Raw genomic sequence first — 11,678 nt, forward strand, 5'->3', positions numbered from 1 at the left:
AAAGGTGACATTAGGATATCCTGGATTTGTGTTTATAAGGAACTAATTACTCTCTTCTCTTTATGCAATCTTTAGCATTCTTCATATTTTGGGGTGAGTAATCAATGCTTATATAAATAGTTAGTGATGGACACTATTCCAACATCAATAAAGTACATTAATGACCAAAAGAAAGGATGAGAAAGAGACTAGTCTGTCTTTTTGGGAGACCAGCTATTTCAGTTCACTAGCCCACTCACGTTAGAAAGGAATCCAAACCACGTAGGAATGCAGCTACAAAGGTTTCTTTTTGATGCTTGTGGCACAGAGGGCTGCCTCCCCACTTCAGTGGCACGTATTGACCCATAAAGACTCTGCCCCAGGCAACTTTTCCACCAGCCGGAATGTTACATTAATAAGGCTGCCCTCATAATTTGCAAGACAGCCTAGAGTCCAGCTTTTCTGGCTGACATTCAGATTTTAACCAACCTCCCAACCTTCTGTTCACCACTTCTGGCTTTCATTGAGCAGCTGCCAAAATACCCTTTATTTTCCAGTTGCCAGGCAGGCCAGAGGACAATTTGAGAGACTATCTTCCTCTAATTTGTGCTGCTAGCAGTTCTCTGCTCCTGGCTCCTGTCCACGTTGTTGCAGCGTGGGGAAACTGGAAGCTACCGGAAGGAGTACTGTCCCAAAAGTAACGAGTAAGTAGAGGTACAGGTACCTTACTGGGTCGCATTGCCCATCTCCATTAGAGATAGAGCAGCATCAGAGCGTGTCCTAGATCAACAGTAAAGCCTATGGCAGATGTAGAAGTGGAAGCATCAGTTGCCAGAATGGTTACTCAGTGCTATAATCACAAATCCTTTCCTTCCAGGAGAGAGGGAAGAAGCTCAGTGTAAGATGACCCACATAACTCAGCACTGGAAGGATTAGCACAGGTTCTCAAGGAGATGGAAAGCAGCGTGGGAAAAGCACAGCAGCAGCCACCCGGATACAGGCAGCAGCAGCAAAGAGACCGGGAGGGTCCTCTGCCAACAAGGCAAGTCCAGCACCTCTTCTTGATGTATAAAAGATATAACTTACCCCTAGATTAAACATATATCTATATTAATCTGTCTCTCCACTCACACCATGTACTCTGCTAGATCTACAGAATGGCAATACACAGTTTAATAGAAGCTTTAAGGTTGGAAAAGACCTCTAAGGTAATCTAGTCCAACATCAAAAAAGCACCAGAACATTTTGCACTTGATCTCCCAAAGGACATTCACTTCCCTTGGGAAAGCTCTACAGAATTCACTGCTGCCAAAATAAACCAACCTTTCACCTACACTCACATACAAGGAAACAAAAAAGATTTATTTCACAGGTACAGTTGAGATCTAAACAAACATCTAAGACCATTATTCTTCACAAAACTGAATGCTTCAGTTATAACCAGAAGTATCACAAAATACCTTTGAAAACTCACCATCTCATAAGTTCTACTTTAAGGTCAAGAAGGGGTGGAAAAACAACCACCTTGCTATATGTAGTAGTGGTCAAAAAAATTATATTAAAAAAATTACTCTGGAATCAAAACAGAATTTCATGCCTTATACTGAATCTGTTCAAATCATTTGGAAACTCGAAGTCACAATTAAAAAATGAAGCAATTCTTTCATTTTTTAGAATTTTACCCAAAAATGATCAAAATCTTCTGCAACCTAAAGAAAGATGACAGAAATGAAGAAACATGATTCCCTATCAGTTGAATTCTCCCACATTTCCCTTTTTATCCTCCCTTATCCCAAGTCCTCGTGTTCTTCCAAATGACCTATGTCTGTCCTTGCTCCTCCATCCACCTGAGCACAGACCCAGTTTAAACCTTCTTGCATCCCTCTAGAGAGACCTGCACCCTCTGCTTCTCTCAAGTGCAGGCAGTGAAGGAAATAAACAGGAAGAACTAGAGATCCATGTGCAGGGATGGAGCCACGATCTCACTGTGATCATAGAAACATGGTGGGATGTGACTGGAATGCTGCCACAGATGGCTATGTCCTCTTTAGAAAGGACAGGCTGGCAAGGCAGGAAGTGGAGCTGCTCTTTATATGAGAGAGCAACTAGAATGTACTGAGCTCCACTTGGGGGAATGATGAACAAGTGAAGAGCTTGTGGATAAGAATCAAGGGCTGAGCTAACACAGGTGACACTGTTGTGGATGTGTACTACAGCCCACCTGATCAGTAGGAAGGAGCGGATGAGGCCTTCTACAAACAGCCGGAAGGAGCCTCACAATCCCTTGCACACAGAGGACTTCAACCATCCTGCTATCTGCTGACTAAGCAACACATCCAGGTACACAAAGTATATGCAGCTCCTGCAATACGCTGATGATAACTTTCTGATGCAGGTGGTGGAGCTGCCGATGAGGAGGGGTGTGCTACCTGACCTTGTTTTTACTAACAAGGGCTGGTCAGATGACTGAGGGAAGCTCAGGATGCAGCGATCATGAGAAGGTGGAGTTCAAGAACTTGTGTGGAAGAAGCACAGCAATAGGTAGAATTGCTACCCTGGATTTCAGGAGAGCCAACTTTGACTACTTAGAGGTCTTCTATGGGTGAGAGTGTTAGAAGGTAAGAGGGCCCAGCACAGCAGGTTGGTGCTTAAGCACCACTTTTTCCAAGCTACTTTTTTTTTTTTTTTTTTTTTGAGGGCAACAAAGCTGGTGAGGGGTCTGGAACACAGGCCATATGAGGAGAAGCTGAAGGAGCTGGGAATGTTCAGCCTGGAGAAGAGGAGGCTCAGGGGAGACCTCAATGCTCTCTATTACTTCCTGAAGGGAGGTTGTAGTGAGCTGGGGGTCGGCCTCTTCTCTCGTGTCATTAGTGATAGGACCAGGGGGAATGGTTTCAAGCTATGGCAGGGGAGATTCAGGCTGGACATGAGGAAGTATTACTTTTCAGAAAGGGTGGTCAGGCACTGGAATGGACTGCCCAGGGAGGTGGTGGAATCACCGACCCTGGGGGTGTTCAAGGAAAGGCTGGATGTTGTGCTGAGGGACATGGTTTAGTGGGAGCTATTGGGAATAGGTGAACGGTTGGACTGGATGATCTTTTAGGTCTTTTCCAACCTTGGAGATTCTATGATTCTATGAAGCTCAAGATTGGTGCACCCCTAAGAGTAAGAAACTGGGGCAAGGTGGCAAGAGGCCTGCGTAGATGAGCAAGGAACTCATGGACAAGATGAAAGGAAAGAAGGTGGTCCACTAAATGTGGAAAAAGGGCCTGTCCATGTGGGAAGAATATAAGAATGCATAAGAATATAAGGCCTGTAGGTATGCAGCCTTGCAAAGGATGTAAAAGATAACAAGAATGGTTTTTTTAAAGTATGTCAACAGTAAAAAGAAGACTAGTGAAAACGTGGGTCCCTACTAAATATGGTGGCCTTGGTAATGGAATGCTGAGAAGGCAGAGCTTCTGAATGCCTTGTTTGCTTCAGTTTTTAATGCTAAGACTAGCCTTCAAGAATCCCAGACTCTGGAGGTAAGAGAGTGTCCAGGTAAAGGAAGACTTTCCCTTGGTTGAGGTGGATCTGGTCAGAGAGCACATAGCCAAAATTAACACACGCAAATCCAAGGGCCCCATTAGGATGCACCCATTTGTGCCAAGAAAACTGACAGAGGTGATTGCTGAACCACTATCATCTTTGAAAGGTCCTGGCAAATGGGAGAGGTGCCTGAGGATTGGAGGACAGCCAACATCTCTCCTGTTTTCAGAAAGGGCAAGAAGCAGGACCCTTGAAACTATACAAAGCTCACCTTCATCCCTGGAAAGGTGATGGAACAACTTGTTCTGGATGCTATATTTAAGCAAATGGAAGAGAAAAAAGAGTAGTTAACACGGATCACCAAGGGCAAGGCATTTAACACCATCTTCCACGACATCCTTGTTATGAAACTTAAAAAATGAGGGACAGATCAGTGGACAGCAAGGTGGATTGAGAACTGACTGAGCTCAGAGGGTTCTCATCAGAGCTGCAAAGTCTGAAGTGTGCCTTTTTTGAAGAAGGTCATCGGTATCCTGCAGTGTATTAAAGAGTGTGGGGAGATCCTCTCCCTCTACTCTGCCCTGGCAAGAACACACCTGGAGTGCTGTGTCCAGTGCTGGGTTCCCCAGTGCAAAAAACGTAGGGATGTCCTAGAAGGAGTCCAGCAGAGAGCCACAAAGATGGTAAAGGGCATGGAGCATCAAGACAAGATGCTGGACAGCATGGACTAGTGGCTGGCAACCTGCCCATGGCAGAGGGGTTGAAACTAGGTGAACTTTGAGGTCCTTTTCAACTCAGGCCATTCTACGATTCTGATCTTCTGAATGAGGATAGACTGAGTAACCTGGGTCTGTTCAGCCTGGGGAAAAGATGAGTGAGGGGGAATCTGATAAATGTTTATAAATATCTAAAGGGAGGTGGGATGCAAACAGATGAAGCCAGGCTCTTCTTGGCAGTGCATAGCAATAGGACAAGGAGTAACAGCCTAAGACTTGAACACAGGAAGTTCTGTACTAACATGCAGATGAACTTCTTTATTGCCCAGAGAGCTTGTGGAGCCTCCTTCAATGGAAACACTCCAGACCCAGCTGCATGTCTACCTGTGCAACCCATTGCAGGGTTCCTGCTTTAGCAGGGGAGTTGGACTTGACCTCCTGAGGACCCTTCCAGCCCCTGTGATTCTGCGATCTGTGGAGCACAACTGTGTGACTTAGGTCATCAGTAAGTGACATCAGGCACCCAGTATTCCTGAAGTAACTGCTTCACTACTTAAGGCTGGCTGAACGCAGCTATGTGTTCAGAAGCTGCAGTGACAATGTGAGGAACTAAGGCCCTGTGCTTCAGAAATACTTGAAGCTGTGCTCATTCAAGATTAATAAGCAAAGCTGCGCTAGACAAGATTTTCTGGAAGAAAAAGCACAACTAAGTATGCTGCATCTCTCAGTTAATGCACGACATTAGCAATGCCCCACTTCCCTTAATCTTACATGGAATGGATGTTTTGCATGTGAACATACTCTACAGACTTTCAGCAGTACTTCATAGTGACAATTAAAGAAACTGTATCATCCATTAGCAGAGAACTAAAGTCACTGAGTACTCTGCACCTTTCACCTTCACAGTGACAATGCTGGGACAATAATTATATGCACAGTTCTAAGTAACCTTAAAAACACACAAACCAAAAAATCCAAACCAACCTACCAGAAAAGAACAGAAAAGCAGACAACCTTCATGTGCTCAGGGTTGCCCAAACACTTGCTTGTTCCATCTGGCAAAACTTCATTAACTAGAACAAAGCTGAAATTGTGTACCCGACCTTGTAGGATCTGAACCACAACCGAGATAAAAAGCACAGATAGCACCATAGAAATCTGACACATAGATAGAAAAAGAAAGCAAATCTAAAATAAACCAAGTTTCCACTGCAAGTCAAATTATAGTTTCTTACCCCAAAGTTGTTTTAAAACACTTACTGCCTCCAATCAAAAAGATCTTAGCTAATTGATTTTTCTCCTTATCTGTTGTGTTTGAATGGATAAGTACCAAGATTCAACCTACCTTCTGATGAGAAAGTATCAAAGATGCAATAAAGAGCTACTGATTAACTACTCCTTTACCACTCATGTTTTCCGTGGCTTCTTCTCAGCGATTCATGTAGGTACATAGAAGAAAAGCTCAAAACTCTAACATGTTTTATTCTTTTTTTTTTTTTTTTTTTTTTTTGCATTTCATGAGTCAAGATCAGAAAACTATACACAGCACATGCTATAAAAGATAGCAATTTAAAAAAGAAAGAAAACACAATGCATTTATCAAATGCAAATTGAAAGCAATATTTGACCCATCTGAAGAGCATGGAAACTCCAAATCTGAGTTTTGAAGAGCTGTTCTTGATACTCCAGTTTTAAAAGTGACCTGAAATGTGCTCTTCTTCACATATTTTGATTTTTAATTAATCTGCAGGGAAGCCACTCAGCCGCCAGTGAAAGACTTTGAAGTCTCACTTGCGAACACAACTGGTCGGAGGTTGAGAGGCGGATCCGCCACTGAACAGTAAGTGCACCCAGAGCAGGAAGAGATCATTTCTCAAAACACAACCCAGGAAGCGAGGCTGGGCAGGTGTTCAAGCACTTCTTGTCCTCTTGAGCCACACCTACAGGACAACATCTTCAGTTTCTTAACGGTCAAAGAGCCAAGCCACCAAAGCCTGCAAGCATACAGATGGCTGAGCCAGCCCAACTGGCAGCAGTTCCTCAAACCCAGCTCTGCTCCAAAATTCAGTTTGCCCTGAAATGATGAACAGATAGATTCTACGATTCCCCAAGTCGCAGTAATACCTGAACTGTACTCAGGACCTGGGCAGTCGGTCAGAACACTAATCCAAAGCCCTTGTGACAAATGACATTACCCCAGCTCGTACCTGATTTGAGGAAACTAATTCTAGAAATGGTGCTTCCCACAATCTTTGCTCTTCCCTCTGCCCCCACAACTGTAACCACTAACTGCACTGAGATTGCTGGGCTGACAAGACTGCAGTAAACAACATCCTCTGACTGATGCAAACATTGCTTTCTTTCCTCAATCTGACCAAAGGTTACCAGGATGAATTTCAATAAAAAGCAGAAATTTATTGAGATGATAATGGATTTCGTCAAAGCCACGTTGAACATTCCATTCCATTACCTCTCCAAATAAAAGGGTAATTTTAAGGCCAAAATTACCATAAATGGAAATATCTGTACAATTTACACTTTTAAAGCATCACCATCCCTAATGAACAGAAGCTTTCCTCAACAAGTGCACTGCCATACGTGATTCACACTCCCAAACTTCCTTAAGCAACAGGTTTGTTCAGCTGCTATTCTCAACCCTATCGCAAAAGAGCGCTCTTGCAGAGAAATGTTACATAAAAGGCAAGACTAGGCATAGATGAAATGTGTGAAAACTCCAAAACTCATGTAATTGAAGGACAGCTATTTAAAATAAGTTAGAAGTTAGTGCTCTCGAATCTGTTAACACAGTTCTATGAGGTAATGGAAGACTTTCAGCCAGGTTCAGCAGATGTCAAATACCCTGCTCAGCAGAACCAGCAGCTTGTCTCCTCAATCGACTTTAAAATATGAAGCACCAATAACTCTAAGTGTCTAAAAGGCATTAACATCAGAAATTTAGCATTATTTTTAGTTTGCCACACAGTGAGGACACATGAAACACGAGAACACCAAGGTGACACTTGTTTGACACGCTTCCTCATAAAGGCATAGATAAGTTTTCTTTTTATTCTTCCCCTTTAAGCAGGAGTCAGTCACTGGACAGACACTAGGATTTACAAATGACTCAATCTTCACCACTGTTAGTTCTCAAATAATTACAAAAACTACAACTCCAGAAAGTAGGAGATACATGGCTTACTGCCTAACCTCTCCAGATACAGAAGGTATTTGTCACACAGAAGTTGGATGCTTACTAGCAACCAACATGTTGAATGTGGTTCTCCTCATTTGAAGCCTCCCATTATAATATTTTACTTTATTTCTTTACAGAATTAGCCAATTGGAAATCCAGCTTTTTCTTCCATGGTATTTCACAGAATGCTGGTAAAGGAGATTTGTTAAAAGCACTCCATGCTGGGAAGCTAGCCTTCAAAACCAGGCTCAAATGGGGCAGAAGCAGCTTCATGCCATGTAAGCCTCTCAGTACTCCAATGGGTTTGGCCACATATTCTCACCAAATGACTTGATTCTGTACCTACAAAACATCATTCAACACCAGTGGTGAACCTCAAAGAATGACAACAGAGATGAGTCATTTTCTGCTGGAGACACTGAAAAAACTGTCACAGAAAAATACTGATTCACTAAATGACCTTCTTCGCTACCGCATTAGTGAACCATACCCTAATGAACTCACTGGCAAATGCACTGGTGAAAGTGCTTCTTTCAGATGAAGCATGATGTTCAGATTTCCCACATCACTTTTTATTCACCAACATTAAGTAGAAAACGCTCAGGCAGCACTAATGTTTTTGGCTAAAGAAGTATATCCCACATGGAGCCTCATATAGAAGAAAGGAAGCCAGCAAAATTACAGAATACCTAAACATGCAAGCATTTTGATGCACAGATGTAAAAGCTTTCAGTTCCTGCAAACTCTGAGCAAACCACCAGATTTAAATTCTGAAGCAAACTCCTTAAGACATTATGTTCACTTAAGCCTATTTTTATATGATCACATCAAATTGGCTTGCTGAATATAAAGCCACCTGCTGCAGAATGAGGAGCCAGTCCGTTGTTGTATAATAACAAATGGGGACAGAATACAACTCTAAAATTGAGAAACACAGCTCTTACATCAATCAATTTGACAAAAGAAATAGAAGCCTAAGTTTATATTTCTTTATTTTTAAAATTAAATCTTTATTCTATCAGTAAGAATAATACTTGGGACAGCTAGGAACTACTGATTTCCATCAGCACACTTGGTCATGTTACAAAGCCCAGAGATGTAAACAGTCTGTAAGCTCAAAAAAGGGAGATTTAGGTTGGATGAAAGGAAAAAGTCTTTTACATGAGGGCGCTGAGGCAGAGGCACAGGTTTCCTAGTGATGTGGTTGATGCCTCATCCCTGGAGACTTTCAAGGCCAGACTGGATCAGGCCTTGGGGAACCCAATCTAGCTGCGGTGTCCCTGTTCACTGCAGGGCAGTTGGACGAAATGGCCCTCAGAGGTCCCTTCCAGCTTTAAGGAGTCTCTGATCCATGCTCAGAGATACCTGTAGCTTTCTGCAAGGCATACAGAAATATCTGGCAGTTGTTGCAGCATGAGGATTCGAGAACCCACCAGCAGAAGGTAGGAGTGCTCCACAGAGCTCCATATAGGTACATGTCACCATAGAAAAACGGTCCCCTGAAACGCTTTTGGTACATAACACTCATGATCAGCAGCAACTTCCCAGAGAGCAGAAAGAAAAACAGTATTGGCAGCACCTCGTGAAGATACCACCCAGTGCTCGTCTCAACACAACTGTGGGGATTCTTCCAGCCTGACCGGATCTCTCCCCCTTCCCTAATGGCTGGTTTCACCTAAAGACAACGCCGATTAACAACCAACCCTTAGAACGCCCCAAAGACTGCAGAGTATTTACGTGCGGAAAGACGTGCGACATCAAAAAGCAGACACACGGACAGGCACCGTTTTCCAGCAGAGTAAACAAAACAAGCGCCCGCCGCAGAACGGCCAGGTGAGGCAGAAGGACGGCGGGGGCGGCGCTGAGGGCATCGGAGCTGGAAGAAGCAGCAGCAGCAGCAGCAGCAGCAGCAGCAACTCGGCGCCCGGCTGACAGAGCTGCCCGCAGCCGCCGCATCCCGCCCGGATCGCACCTCCCGCCGCCGCCCCGCAGCGGGCTGCAGCAGCCGCGTTCCCACCCCCCGCTCCGGCCGTCTGTTTTCGAGGCGTCTCCACAACCCCCTCGCCTCCTCCTGAGGCCACACGAGCCGCTACCGACGCCGCCCGCTTTTCCTTCTCCTGCCCCTCGCAGCCCCGCGCGCCTCCAACGCCGCCGCTGCCGCCGGCCGCACCCCCGCCCGCCGCGGACCGTTAACGGCTGCGCCCCTCCGCAGCGCGCGCACGCCCCTCGCCTTCCTCCTCCTCGCCCCCTCCGGCCCGCCCCAGCAGCGCTCACCCGAGGGCGGATGAGAAAAAACGGCGGGCACCGGCGCGACGAAAGGAGAAAGACGGGGCCGCAACGGGCAACCGCTCCGCCGAGCCCGTCGCCTCCGCCACTGGCCCCAGCGCCGAGCTCCGCCCCCCCCCTTGGCCCCCGCCCGACAGGGTGCGGCTTCCCCAGGCCGCAGGCCAACAATCGCGCCGCCCATTGGAGGGCGCGAGCGCGGCGAGCAAGCGGCTCCGCCATTGGCTGGAGGCGGCCGCGGGGCGGGAGGCGCGTGAAGGGAGGCAGCGGCGGAGACCTGAGTCCGCGGTGGGGCGAGCGCGGCTGTGTGTGCCTGGCGGGGGTGCGGGTGGAGTTCGTGTGGAGATGGCTCGCTGTGGAATGGAGCAGCGCACGGCGAGAGAGAAAGGCAGCAATCGAGTAACTGCCGAGGAGCGGTGCGATAGAAAGATACTCCCAGCCTTGCTTTGCGCTTTCTGGCGATTAATCTTCGCTGCTTAGAATTGAAACGCAGGCTGTAGAGACACACGAGAACTTGAATTTGGTCTCAACCGCTGGAAACTGATTTAGTTGCAAAGTAGATGGGATAACTGTTGCAAATCCGACAGCAAGACAGTGCTGGCTGTAGGCATGCCTAATCACATTTGCTGTTGTAATCACTAACAATTAGCAAACAGTGTCTGCATTTTGAATGTTTGTTTTTGGGCAGAACTGTTGCTGTAAACCCCACGCATTAAATAAAGTCACTTTTATCTGGTACTAAACCCCGTTAGACCCAGCGTTGTGTTTACACACGAGATCGCCCTCTCCATCTGGTTCAGTCTAACGAAGAAGGCTGCAGGTGCTCCTCCAGGTTCAGCGCCTCTGCATCGCCCGCCCCGCGGCACGTGGGTGACGACGGCAGAATTCCCCTTCAGCTTGGCGCCTGCTTCACCTGTTTAACACATAAAGCTCTTTTTCTTGTCTAGTGAAGTACATGGGATAACTCATCCATACAAACACATATTTGGAAAAAATATTGTTTTGACTTAAAATAATGTTTTGTTTTTTTTTTTTTTTCTATCCCTGGCTATGAGAACATTAGAGCCAACAGGAAGGGTGATGCTACGGTCAGAAGTGGTGACCAGGGAAGGGCAACATAATTTGTTTTGCTAGCAGTGCTGACTTAATGTGTTTGTAACTACAGAGAGCTGTGCCAGGAGCAGTTTGGGCTGATCAGATGCTGAGTTTTATCAATTGCCACTGTTCAATCTGATGGTGAAACATTTGAAAACATTAAAAAGCTGCAGGAGGTGCAGTTCTTTAGCCCTGTCTTTTTCTCCTGTACTACCCTGTGACCTGCCCAAGGTCACCATTCCTGCGCTCCCCTTCCAACCTCCTTGCACAGTAGTGAGGCCAAAGAATATATCGTCTCACTGAACTATTCTGATGGAATAATTGGGGCGTGAGGGGGCAAGATCAGCTTTCTGCTGAATCAGCAGGCTGAAACAGCTCATTCTGTAGCCAGAGGCTGCTGAAGCTGATGTATGACACTATTAATCGTGCCAATTCAGTTTTTGGCCTGAGCAGGTTCTTGAGCTGCATGAAAGTCAGCAGTGGCACAGAAGCAAAGGTGGGATCTCGTGGGTAAAAGTGTAACAGAGGGCACGCACATGCTCAGCATACTAAAGCAGTATACAGTACTATTCAACTGTGGCACTGAGAATCTGAAAAAGCACTGCTATGATATTTTAGGCTTGTCTGTCTTCAATAGCTCTTACCAGTTCATTTTACAGGATTACAGCTACAACCAAAGGCGCAATAATATGAACCATACAGTGTTTATCTAGCCATGGTATCTGACCCCTTCATGGTCTTTGCCCTACCTATGAGAGATACGACAGAATGACCAAGACAAGTTTGCTACCTGTAGCTTTGTTTGCTATATACACATCTGCACATATACTGCAAAATGCTCACTGGTCCATTAAAAACAAAAAAAAAAAAAAAAAAAAAAA

At 45.6% G+C, this 11,678-nt stretch overlaps 1 protein-coding gene across 9 annotated transcripts in view; it reads right to left on the bottom strand.

The window, feature by feature from the left end:
* The window catches only part of ADD1 (adducin 1), a 58,526-nt gene extending 48,717 nt beyond the window's left edge, over positions 1-9,809 (bottom strand). For all 9 annotated transcript variants that reach the window (XM_042871239.1, XM_042871236.1, XM_042871237.1 and 6 more), the window contains exon 1: positions 9,694-9,809. The gene's annotated coding sequence lies outside the window, so the exon portion shown is untranslated. The remainder of the gene's footprint in view (positions 1-9,693) is intronic.
* Between the last annotated feature and the right edge of the window lie 1,869 nt (positions 9,810-11,678).

The sequence above is a fragment of the Lagopus leucura genome, unplaced genomic scaffold, assembly GCF_019238085.1.
Source record: "Lagopus leucura isolate 7727_CA_CO unplaced genomic scaffold, USGS_WTPT01 Super-Scaffold_100004, whole genome shotgun sequence".
In the NCBI taxonomy this organism is placed as follows: domain Eukaryota; kingdom Metazoa; phylum Chordata; class Aves; order Galliformes; family Phasianidae; genus Lagopus; species Lagopus leucura.